Source organism: Octopus bimaculoides, chromosome 10, assembly GCF_046866305.1.
Source record: "Octopus bimaculoides isolate indiv1 chromosome 10, ASM4686630v1, whole genome shotgun sequence".
Classification (NCBI taxonomy): domain Eukaryota; kingdom Metazoa; phylum Mollusca; class Cephalopoda; order Octopoda; family Octopodidae; genus Octopus; species Octopus bimaculoides.
In genome coordinates this window covers 73,710,765-73,724,140 of record NC_142937.1, presented here as the reverse complement: position 1 = coordinate 73,724,140, position 13,376 = coordinate 73,710,765, and the positions used below count along the sequence as shown (strand labels likewise).

The 13,376-nt window shown below is 33.8% G+C and overlaps 1 protein-coding gene across 10 annotated transcripts in view; it reads left to right on the top strand.

Annotated features, from left to right (window-relative positions):
• Window positions 1-13,376, top strand: part of LOC106880698 (uncharacterized) — a 405,084-nt gene that overhangs the window by 342,903 nt on the left and 48,805 nt on the right. The window lies entirely within an intron of this gene.

Genomic DNA, 13,376 nt, shown 5'->3' with positions numbered 1-13,376 from the left:
ACTAAATGCAAAATTGAACCTGAATAAAGAAATATTATTAAGAGAGTTCATCTTATCAGTAACATTCTTTACTAATAATCTCTATTGCTGTATTCTTTTAAACTTTATTCTTTATTAAACCTTTATGAACCTTATTTATGATGATATTCTCTGTCTGTGTACTTCAGTTAATTTCATAAATAATCAAGAATTTTAAAGAGATCTTTCTAAAGTTAGAGAATTAGACTCATGCTTTTCATCTTGAACTTTCCTGTTGTCAGGTTAAGTTTTGAAAAATATTGACTTTAAACAGTAAAGATAACAATTTTGTATTGTTATAAATCTTGGTAGCTATTTCCTAAAAACACTGAAACAAAGCTACTTCTCCATAATGTCTTATATCAGAGTACTTCACTTTGCACGTCAGAAACGATGTACCCACCCAGCTCATAAACAAATAAATCTGTTCACCTTGTCTACATGTTTTGCTTGCTTAACCCTCTACTTATCAATGTAAATACAGTTGCAGCTGAATGGTTAAGTAGTTCATTTTGCAATCTTCAAATTCTAGGTTTGGTACCATTATATAGCGAACTGGGTTGGTATCTTTTACTATAGCCTAAGGTCAACCCAAGCCTTATGATGGAAATTATGTCATTTTTTTTTTTTACCCTGCTATAAGTGCAGGAATGGTTTTGTGGTTAAAAGTTCAGTTTGCAACCTCATTGCCACTCACAATGCATTGTGAGTGGCTTTAGTAGATGGAAACTGTGTGGAATCCCATCCTGTTTGTCTCATTGTGCCTGTGTTTGTATCCTAATATCCTGGTGTTGGTTTGTTTATGTTCCACAGTTGATTTCATTTGACAAACTCCCTTCAAGATGGTATCTCCAGCATGGGCACTGTCCAATGACTGAAACACGTAAAAGAATAAAAGATAAAACCTCTCAGATTGTATATGTAATTCAAAAATCCAGCCTTGTCAATGTGTGTGTGTATGTGTGTGGTGCTGATTTTGCCTGAGAATTATGTTTAGAATATACAAGTGTCTGTGGAATACTTCACCTCATACATATGATTTTATTGAGTTGTGTAGTACAGTTGATTCTGTTGTACTGGCACATTCTTTTCTTCCTATTTCTTCCTTCACTGTAGCAATACATTCTGCTCTTCTGAATTGAGGATTCTCTACAAGCAACCCCACCAATTTACTCTGTGCCTTTTTCTTTCATCTTTCTCTCCCTCTCCCCCTTTTTCTTTTTCTATCTCACTCTCTCTGTCTCCTTCCCCTCTTTCTTTCTCCCTCTCCCTCTGTGTCTCTGTCTCTGTCTTTTAATTAATTCCCAGACTTTATATTAGTAACCCTTTAACATTTAAAGCACCAGCCATATCAGGCCCAAATATTCTACATGTTTTATGTTTAAACAGGACAGATCTGGCATCTCACACCTACCCTACAATGTCAATCATCATCATCATTTAATGTCCAGTTACCATACTGGCATGGGTTGGAAGGTTTGACTGGGGACTGGTAAGCCAGTAGGCTGCACCAGGCTCCAATCTGATCTGGCAAGGCTTCTGCAGCTGGAGGCCCTTCTTAACACCAACCATTCGAAAGTGTAGTGGGTGCTTTTTATGTGCCACCAGCATGGGAGCCAGTCATCAACCAAGTTCGGATGGTGCTTTTTACGTACCACCGGCACAGAAGCCAGTCAGGTGGCATTGGCATTGGCATTGACCAAGTTTGGATGCTGCTTTTTACATGCCACAGGCACAGGAGCCAGTTGATGGGGAACTGGCATTGATCATTTTAGAAAATGAATAATCACATCATCGAAATCTGAAAGCTACAAGATAACGCACATTACATTTGATAAAGTAATCTGGATGCTAAAGAGTTAAACTGTTTACACATTTTCTATTTACCAGAACTGCATCCACGTGAAGCTTCTCTCTTTTCATACATTTTTCATTAATAATTCCCCATCTTGCAACAATAACAACAACAACAATAACAATAACAACAGCAACAACGACCTTAACCACTTATTGTATCAGATGACCTAGAAGTGCTAAAAATAGCTTTTCCCTCCCGGCTAATAAATAAGCATGATATATTAAAAAAAAATAACAAAAAAAAAAGAGAAAGTAAAAACAATAAACTGCATTTTGGTCCAATTACCTATATAGACTGTAATTTAAATACATTTTATATTATTATAAAAGTTAATAAAGATATTATTAATGTTCTTCATTTTATGTACATACACACACACATACACACATTTTAAATATTTAAAACACAAAACTGTTTCCTTTTCTTCTTGTAAATTGTTGGAAAATATATGAAGTGTAGAAAAAGGTATAACAACTTTTCTTTGATCAGATATTAATGGTAACACATGCAGCAATTAATAAGTGTTCCATAAATACAAATATTCATGAAAAACTTGAATATCATTATTATTATTATTATTATTATTATTATTATTATTATTATTAATTTTTTTATTTGTTATTTGTGTTCCATTTTTATTTAATTTTGTTCTCCCGATATTATATTATTTTAATTATTTTAATGTTGACAACTGAAAGTGATTTAAAGCCTCAGAAATTATTTGATAAATTTCTTTCTTTTAATCACTTCCCCACCCCCGCCCCCACATCCATCAGTGATCAATGATCGATGTGAGTGAGTACAGTATTTCAGATTGGCTGACAGATTATCGTCTTCAGCCATGTGAAAGGGCATGAATAGCTTCAAGGAGTTTCCATGCCTTTGATCTGTTGTCAGTAAGAGCCAGTTATTATAGATGGGCCGCTAGTTTGGTAACTTGAAAAGAGTGCAGCTCAACCAAGATTGAAGACATTTTATGGGTGTATGAATCTAGAAAGGAATAGCCACCATAAATGATTCTCCCAAACGATGTTTGATCACAACTTTTGTACTGAAAAGCTTATAAAAGGTGTTATAATTTTATAGAAAAATCAATAAACTTTTATTTTATATACTATCTGACTGTTGAGAAATGAGAAAAGGAAATCAAGACCATGTACACTCATATTTGTGTGTGTGTGTGTGTGTAGAGGGGCATGGGTTGTATGGCTCTTCTCATATTGATTTTGTTTGAAAAGGCACAAGACAATTTTAGTGGGAGAGCTTAGTTATCATAATCAGCCTTAGTTTTATTATTTGCCCCTGGAGAGAAGCAAATCAATGTTGGATTTGGTGATATGTGAACTCAGAACTAATATGACCAAAGAGAAATGTAAATGTGAAATATTTTTATGAAGTATTTTGTAGATTTTTGCTGTTCCCTTTTTTTTTCTTTTTTTTTTTTCTTACTATTCGAAAGAGCTTTATTGTTTTTTTAATAACAAAGTTACTTCTTTGTTTTGAAATATGTAGCTACAAGGTGGTATCAAAAATTTCCAGGGCTAGTTATGTTTAATAGAAAATAACCTGTCTAATTGTTGACATCATCACCTTTGAAACAGTCACCTTGCACAGCAAAACACTGGTCCCAGCATTCCTGCCGCTTTTGGAATCCAGCCTGGAAGTAATTGCAATTTGCTCTGGATCTCAACATTAATGTTAAATGGTGACCTTTGAGCTGCATTTTCATTGTGGAGAAGAGCTGGAAGTCCACAGGTGTTAAATCTGGTAAATAGGGTGGTTGCGAAAGTAATATTATGCTGTTTTTGGTGAGAAACTCGCAAGTGAGGAGAGCTTGGTGACAGGGTGCATTGTTATGAAGAATTCAATTCTTCATGCTCCACAGATTCGGTCATTTTTGCTGAATGTCCTCCGGCAAATGCTTCAAAATATCGCAGTAGAACTATCAATTGATGGTCTAGTCCTGGGGGATGAATTCTCAATGCACAATACTACATTTCTGGGGTTGACGCTCATGGCAGGTCTTCCAAATCCCTCATTGTCTTCCAGGTATGTTCTTCTGCTTTTTGAAGCACCCATGCCACCTGAAACATTACATACAACTCATTGCCATAAGCTTGCTGAAGCATGCTCAATGGCTCTGTAGCAAACTTCCCAAATTTAATGCAGAAATTTCATGTTGGTTCTTTGAGAAAATCACAGACTACAGCATAGATGTGATCACAAAAACACAAATTTCACAACTTGCGAAATAAACACAGTGTTGTCACTTGGCACACTGTCTCATGAAGGTCACTGTTAGCCTTCACTGTACATGCAATTATGTGCTGCCATTTGTTAGTGTGCTACAGAACTTGTCCAGGAACTCTTTGATACTACTTCATATGTTTTTATACATAAGTTTAGATGTTAAAATAATTAAGCTGTGTTTCTCCTGTTCAGCCTCACATTATTCTTCAAACCAATTTCTGAAAAACAAAATGTTTTATTTGTCACTATAACATGGCTGTTCTATAAAGAACTATGTTACTACATTTTAACCCCAGGAAACCATCTTTTCCAGCTGGTTAATGACACACAATCCGATATATTATGAGTAAGGGAGCAAATCATTCCCCTCCAGTTTGGTAAGACCAGTAGACCTTTTCTTGGGATTAAAATGTAGTAATGTGTTTCTTTATAGAACAGCCATGTTATAGTGGCACAAACACGTTAACCATCTAGTATTGTTACTACTTATATCTCATTTGCAGATTTAAGAACTAGTGACTTTGCTTGTTAAAATAAAATTCCAGAAAGTGTACACATGACTGTGTGGTAAGAAGTTTACTTCTCAACCACATGGTTCTGGGTTCAGTCCTACTGCATAGCATTTTGGGAAAGTGTATTCTATTATAGCCCCAGGCCAACTAAAGCCTTACCAGTGGATTTGGTTGATAGTGTGTGTGTGTGTGTTGGGTTACCTTCAGAACGTTGTGTCAGCATATATTTTCAGATATATCAATTTCACTGTTATTTTATATGTTTTTCTGTATTTAAATGTGCTGGCACAGTAGAAATGATCATTGGTAATGAATGGTGTAATCACCAATTAAAGATGTGATTTTCTCCATCCTTATTCTTGTTATATGCAGATATGTATGTATGTATGTTTTTAGAACTTGGTGTGAAAGCTCATAAATACTATAAATAAAGTGTGTGTGTGTGTGTATTTGTCCCCTCTCCCACTGAAACAAGTAAGTCAATTTTCATATGGTATTACACACTCCACAAGCATTACAGCAATTTCTCCTTAATGAAGTATTCTTTAAAAGCAAATACTAAGTAATCAGTGCAGGAATTTTCCTTTGTTTTCAAATGATTGAATATTACATGTCATAAAGAACAATTGTCTTAACAAAGATTGTGAGCATGTACAAGCTGCATTTAAGTGTTTTTGTTCAGCAAGGCTATATATATATATATATATATATATATATATATATATATATATATATATATATATATATATAGCTTTGGATCAGTGGCAAATATGAATGAATATGTAGATTCAATCTCCACTGGAATTCTATGTCATGTAACCATAATATATTGGGTCATCCCATAAATAATGCAGTTTTTTTTATACTTCTTTTATTTTTCAAAATTAAGATAAACAAAGTTCTTTTTTTAATTTAGAATATGCTCTCCTTCATTTTCTACAATGCTCTTCCATCTATCACTTCTCGTCACCACATATGCATGCATAAAGACATATATATTGATGCAATTTGGAAAAATAGAATTCAGAGTATGAGTATATGTATATTTTTATTAATATTTAGTTGAAGCAACAGAGTGACTCAAGGTCCGAGAGTTTCATGTGTTGGCACTTATCAAACTTAATAAGTGCCAATGCACAAAGCCCTTGGACCTTGAGTCACTCTGATGCTTCTGCTAAACATTAATAAACACACGCACACACACACACACACACACATACATGCACACACTTGCAATTAGGTTAAAAATATGTATTCTGTGTTCACTCTGACATTAGTACTTGAAGCCAAATTTTAATTTAGATTAATTTAAAATAATTTCAATTTCTGAAATTAGTCATTGTGTTTTATGAAAAAAGAAAAAAGTCATTATAATCTTTAGTAAATCGATTTCTGTGTTTGAAATCTTGAAATTATGTCAGGACTCTACTGCTAGAAGAGTGAATACCATTTCAATTACTAAGTCTGTACTAGACACAGCAAAAGAAAAAGAAAAAAAAAAAGAAAAGAGATAGCTACATCAGTTTTCTCCCTAGACCAAACTACATTGAGTTAGCAAGGAACTGAGTCCACTGCATTTCAATCAAGTCCATCTTACCAGTTTCTACTCAATTGTTTCCCAAAGTTTTGAAGATATCTTATAGACTAAATAAAAAAACTATTGTTTACATACTCAGATTGGTATACTGTGTACCCCTTGTTCTTGGTAGTCTTTTGAGTCTAAAAAAGATGATTCTGCAAATTCTTGTTGATCAACTCACACTAATGTTTTGTTTATAGAGATCAAATGTTTGTGTTGTACAGTTGATTGGTGTGCCACATGTCAGATGTCAATGTGATTGTATAGCACTAAAATAAATACATATGGCTAAGAGCAGTATAGTCTTAAAATCATACTGGAACATATAACATCGCTACTATATTGGACTTGAAAGCTTAATCTAGTAGTCTATTCTATATGTTGACTTGAATGAAGCTGGCTGCGAGCTACTCAACAATAACCTTGCACTATATTAATACGTTTGTGTTAGTGATTCACATTTTAATTAACATTCAATAATATGGAGATTATTTTCCAGTCATCGTATTACTATGTAGTTGGTGGGGTGGGTTTTTGATCAGAGAAAAATTTGGTGATAATATTTGATTCCTGTACCTTTCTTTTCATGTGTTGCTTTTGCAAGTCATGCATATGAGAAGCTCATTGAGAACATCGAGTAGTGATAATGTCAATGAATAAGCATATCACATCATTGGAGATATATCAATGATGCTAGCACCATCATGCTTCCACCTTGATATCTAATGTTTCTTATTGACTAAATCATTAAAAAGATCTACATTTTAAATGCAAATCATCTTAATGAATTGAAATTGTAAAATCAAGTTTCCTGAACGACCCTTCACCGTAAAGCAAAACTGTTGAAATGACATGACATTTTTTTTACTTTCTCCGTTGTTCTTTTTTGATAACTGCTTTTTTTTTTATAACACTTTTTTTCTTTGATAACTGCTATTTTTTTTTCTTTGATAACTGCTTTTTTTTTCTGTTATCTTATGCCAGAGAAACTTTATAAGTAAAACATCTGAAAGTAATGAAACAAACTGATTTACATACCCGGCACATTTATATCACTTTAGTGCATTCCAATACTGAAATGAAATCGCTTGAGATATTCAAATATACTGCCATGAGGTGGCTTAACCATAAAACCTCAAAGATATTGTATTTTTCTTATAAGTATAATAAAAATAAAAATTTTATGCAAAAAAAAAATTAAGACTAGAAATTGATTTTCAAACAAGCTGAAAATTTTTGTTATTTAATTTTAGGCTCTAACCAATTTCATAGCTACACCTATTACTGTTTGAATTTGAGGTCTGTGATTACATTTTCTAAGATACAATTTAGTCAATAGCATAAGAAAGTTTGTGACTCAAAGACTATTTTATTGTTGCCCGTTGTGATAAAACCACAGCAATCAAATTTTGATTTTGTTTAAAAAAGTTATTGGTGCTTTACTATTCTATGGATCTATTGAATTTAGAATATTTGGATTAGTCCCCCCCCCATATCTCTCACACACACACACACGCACACACACACATAATAGCTACAAAAATATTATTCTGAATTCAAATTCTGCCGAGAGTCAACTTTGTCTTTCATCCTTTTGGGGGTTGATAAAATAAGTACCAGTTGTCCAGGAGTCAGTGTTGTTGATTTGCCTTATCCTCCCACATTTCAGGACTTGTGCCTTCAGTAGAAAGGATTATTATTAATATTATTATCATTATTATTATTATTATTATACTTACTTCAACTCTATTTTGTATTGTGTCCATTGGCATCAGTAATTACTCCTGCTCAACACTGAACTTAGCAAGTTATTGGATTGGTTTTTGTCTAACCAGTTCATGAGGCCATTGTGTCACTGTCTTTTCTCTCTCTCTCTCTTCAGCTTCTTTTCAGATTTATAGTTGTTACTAAGTGTTCAGGGTTTTGTTGCCTCATATAGTGCCCAATTAGCCTGTTGCCTCCTTATGTTATCACAATGTTTTCTGATGATCTCTACAAGGAACCACATCTCTGCAGCATTGACAAGTTTATGCACTTGGCTGTTGGTGTTCCAGGTCACACAACCATATGTAAGGAAAGCTTTTATGTATGTCTCCGAAATTCTTTACCCTTATTCTTATTGATAGCCATTTCTGTCATTGAAAGCAGCTTTGGCCTGTTGAATCCTTCCATTAATTTCTTTGATATTTTTCTCATTTGATGTGATGATCATTTTCAAAATATTTAAAACTACTGACTTGTTCCAACTTCAAATACCCATTTTTAATTTCATTTTTGTGAACATTTTGAAACTACTCTTCATAACATTTCCATCTTTATCACCATTACCACTAGTTCTACAATTATTATTATTATTATTATTATTATTATTATTATTATTATTAAGGTAGCCAGCTGGCAGAATTGTTAACATGCTGGGCAAAAGGCTTACAAATATACTCTACGTTACCGCATGCATTCTCCCAATATGCTTCACAAACTCACCTTGAGGAGTAAATCACTAAACTAATCCTTGGCTTGATTCAAATCATTGCCTACCTTTCCCAGTTTTAGAGAGTTAAATTTTATAATAATACTAACATATAGCCATTCATTTCTCAAACCGTCACAGATGATAATCGAATTTGGTCAATTACTAAGCATTAACCCCCTATATTTAAGGGTATTAACCTTCTCTCTCTCTCTCTCTCTCTCTCTCTCTCTCTCTCTCTCTCTCTCTCTCTCTCTCTCTCTCTCTCTCTCTCTCTCTCTCTCTCTCTCTCTCTCTCTCTCTCTCTCTCTCTCTCTCTCTCTCTCTCTCTCTCTCCACCAGTTAATCAGCAACTGGCTTATGATTCGCTAATTCAGTTTCTGCTCCATAGTTCTCTTATATATTTATCACCAACGTTAACAACACAACTATTGTATGCACTTAGATATGCATGCACTTACGTATCCCTCGCTATAACTATCAGCCATGTGGTTGTTTACCAATGTATGTATACACTGTATGGTTCCGCTTTACACTCAGTCTAGCCTTTGAAAACACACAGAAATGTATTAAGGCCGTTATTCTTTTGTAAGGCATCACCCGGTTGATGAAAGAAATATTGACTCTGCATCATTAAATATTGAGTACTTACTTAAGTTAATGTCTTCTCGACCATGATCAAAATTTATAAAGTGTATATGTACAAACATACTTAATTATATATATTTATATACATGCATAGTATGTAGACATGTGTCTGTGTGTCTATGTATGTTTGTGCATGTAATATATAATATGGGTACAAACATACACACACACGTGTGTGTATGTATGTATATAGCTCAAACATAAGAATAGATTCAGAAAATCTGGTAAAGTAACCCTATAGAAGGGAATAGGTGGCCTGGAGCCACGACAGAGAATTGAGTAGCAGCTGGCCACTTTATTTCTTAATTTCTAAAAAAAATTTGTCACGCACTTGATGCTTCAGTGTTTGTTTATTAAAAATGTATATATATATACACACAGACACACTCACATCAATGTGCTTGGAATATATATATATAAAATGTATATATACATACACATACACACACATAAATACATACTTATGCACACTAATATCCATATACAAACACACACACCACTGAGTGAGTGTGTGTGTGTGTGTATTCACATACAGATACATATATACATATATGTAGTTATGTGTGTATGTGTATGCATAGCTATATTTTATATATATTCTAAACCCAGGGATACAAAGACAGATAGACAGACAGACAGACAGACACAAGTTAAAAAAAAAAAAAGAACTCCATCTATGCACTCACTTTTTATAAACTATTTTATTGTTAATATACTAATTTTACAATATGAATTATTCTGAAATGATTCTACACGGATTATCATGAAGGACTATATAACACTAAACCCACAATGGGGTGTGCTTGGAGGGGCACTGGGTTGCTGTTGTTTTGTATTTTGAGCTATAATATTGATACGGTTTTTTTTATTAATGTAGTTGTTTGTTTACATTGCCACTGTCTACGCCAAGCATATGCAACATTCAAAAGTATAGAATTTTTAAAACTTTTTATTAGTTCTTTTATTTATTTAGCAATTTCTACAGATGATATAAATATTATTTCAGTTGTTAAGTATTGTATGCATTGTAATAATATATAAGGGATAATTTAATGGTTGTGAGTGTGTGAGAGTATATGATGTGTGTGTGTGTGTGTGTGTGTATATATATATATATATATATATGAATGTGTATATATGTAAGAATGTGTGTGTGTGTATATATATGAATGTGTGTGTGTGTGCATATGTATGTATATATATATATATATTATATATATATATCAGTATGTGTATATATATATGTGTGTGTGTGTGTATACATATTCATTCAAGTGTGTTTGTGCATGTATGCATTTGTCTCCATGAGTTTTTGCAGTGATGCATTTGGGCAGTGGTGATGTGCATACACTAAATTGCTTCACTTGAAAACATAAGGGTTGGGGATAGGAATGGCATCCATCCATAGAATACTATAAAAAATCTTGTTAAACCCATGCAGATATACAATTAATGATGATGAGGCGTTAGGAAGGGCATCCAGCTGTAGAAACTGCCAAATTTAGATTGGAGCCTGGTGTTGCCATCCGGTTTCACCAGTCCTCAGTCAACTCGTCCAACCCATGCTAGCATGGAAAGCGGACGTTAAACGATGATGATGATGATGCAGTAGAAAGATTCTTTAAATATTGAAAATTATGATTCTGGAAATAAATATAATTCACATTCTGTTTTGTTTTTTTTTCAACCTTCTTCATTTTTTTTAGTTAATTCCAGCCCTAAGCTAAACCACACTCCAAAATCTAACCCTAATTCTAATTCCTAATCAAAGCCCCAGCTCCTAAACCCCACTTTTTAACGCACAAACCCTAAATTTAATTTCTTTTCTGCAGTTTTAAAATTCCATACGTTTAAAACCTATAATTTAGAAAATCCAGGGAAAAAAATGTTGAAAATCTATAGCTGGTTGCATACTCAGAAACAGAAGGCAGAGGTGGTTAAAAGATGACAAAACTAATATTTAGATATGTTCCCACCTCTCAGAGCATCAAGAAATTTTTTTGAGACAGATAGAAAAGTTACATAGGAGGCGGGTGAACTTATTGCACAATTCCACCAATGTATGTTGTTAAAAATAATAATTATAATTTAGAGAAAATATATGCATATTGACTGTAAATGTGGCTGTGCATGGTTTAGAAGATCTCTGTACAGCACATGGCTCAAAATTGATTCCTACTGCATGCCATATTAGGCAATTGTCTTCTACTATATCTTCAGGTTGATTAATGCCATGTGAATGAAATCTGTGAGACAGAACCTCAGTGTGTACATGTTGTGTGTGCACACGTAAACTCCACAATCTAGACATAGACTATGATTACTCGAATAACTCAATACAATTAAAGAACATATAGAGTATAATCCATTTCATATGTTTAGTCACTATCATGTGTGTGTGTGTGTGTTGATCTCTGTGCTGCAATTATGTAGATGCTCTCATGTTAGTATAGATGTTTTCTCCACTGTCACCTCTGGCTATTCATTATGAAATACAGATATATAGATGAGTATGAAATAATGTTGCCACACACACACACACACACAGAAAGGCACATTCACTAGCCTCCGTGTACACACATACACCTGCCTCTGTGTACACACATAGACACACACACTCATACATGCACTGCACATACACACACACAATCATATACATGCACACACATACATACATATGTGTACATGCACAGATACACACAAATAAATATGATTTTCATTTAGCTGTAGAGCTACTTAATGACTCAATGGCTGAGAAGTTAATGTGTTGCAGTTATACTTAGATAGATATATAGAGAGAAACTCTGAATCCATCTTCTGCTGTAACCATTTTTGTCTTTCATCCTTTTGGGGTAAAAAAATATATATATAAAAAGAACATTACTAATCAAAGGTACTGTATTGGGAGAACTATTAGAATGCTATTTGTGATGCTGACTTTTTTTTTTCCATTATGGCAATGCTTATAACTCTGGTACCAGGTTGTATCAGCCTTTCATAATAGGTTGTGTCTCTGTGAGAATTGTTGCCTTGGTGAAGGGAGACTTGCTTGCATGAGCAACTGGTGGTCTTCTACAAAAACCTTACCTGTGTAAGTGGGTGCACATGTGTCTTTAACCCTGACCAATAGAGGCTATAGAACATCAGCCTATGTTGATATATATATATATATATATATATATATATATATATATATATATGTATGTATGTGATGTTTTTACATACACACACACACACACATATATATGGTTGTGTAGTAAAAAAATTTGTTTCCCATCCACATGATTTCAAGTTCAATCCCACTGCATGGTACCTTGGGCAAACATTTACTATATCCCTATGTCAACCAGAGTCTTATGCGTAGATTTGGTAGACAGATAATAAAAGAAGTTCTTCATGTATGTGAGAGAGTGTTGCTGACTACCTTGCCTTGGCATTGCATGATAGTTGTAAACGAGTGTCCCTGTCATGCAAGTAGTGCCCTTTCATTTCCAATTTTCCATGAAAGCATATCTGGTGATGGGGGAAATATTGCCTTACTTGGAAACAAGCAAGGGCTATTGGCAGGAAGGGCATTCAGCCGTAGAAAATTTGCCTCAGCAAATTCCATTTGACCTATGTCAGCATTGAAACGATCACTATGTGTGTATATTGTGCATATAATATGCTATGTACTTTTTCAGTTTGAATTTGAAACTTCCAATGGATGTCCATTGTGGATTAAATCATTTTTTTCGCTCAGTTTGTAAATTAAAACATTTATTTAAGTAGATTCATGTTATGTATACACATTTGTGATGGGAGAATGTCATTGTAGCAGTGCCCTTGCTTTCAGATGTTGTAGCTATATCAGTTGAAACACTTATCACGCATGCACCGGCTGCTTCTAGTAGCCGTAATGTTTTTCAGTATTTCTTCGTACTCAGGGTTTTAACTGTATTGGTGTGGCTTTCTTTTTTCCTTTTTGTTTTTTCCAGGTAGATCACTTCTTCCATTTTTACCTGATATTTCCTCTCCTAAACTACATGCTTACAGTGTATA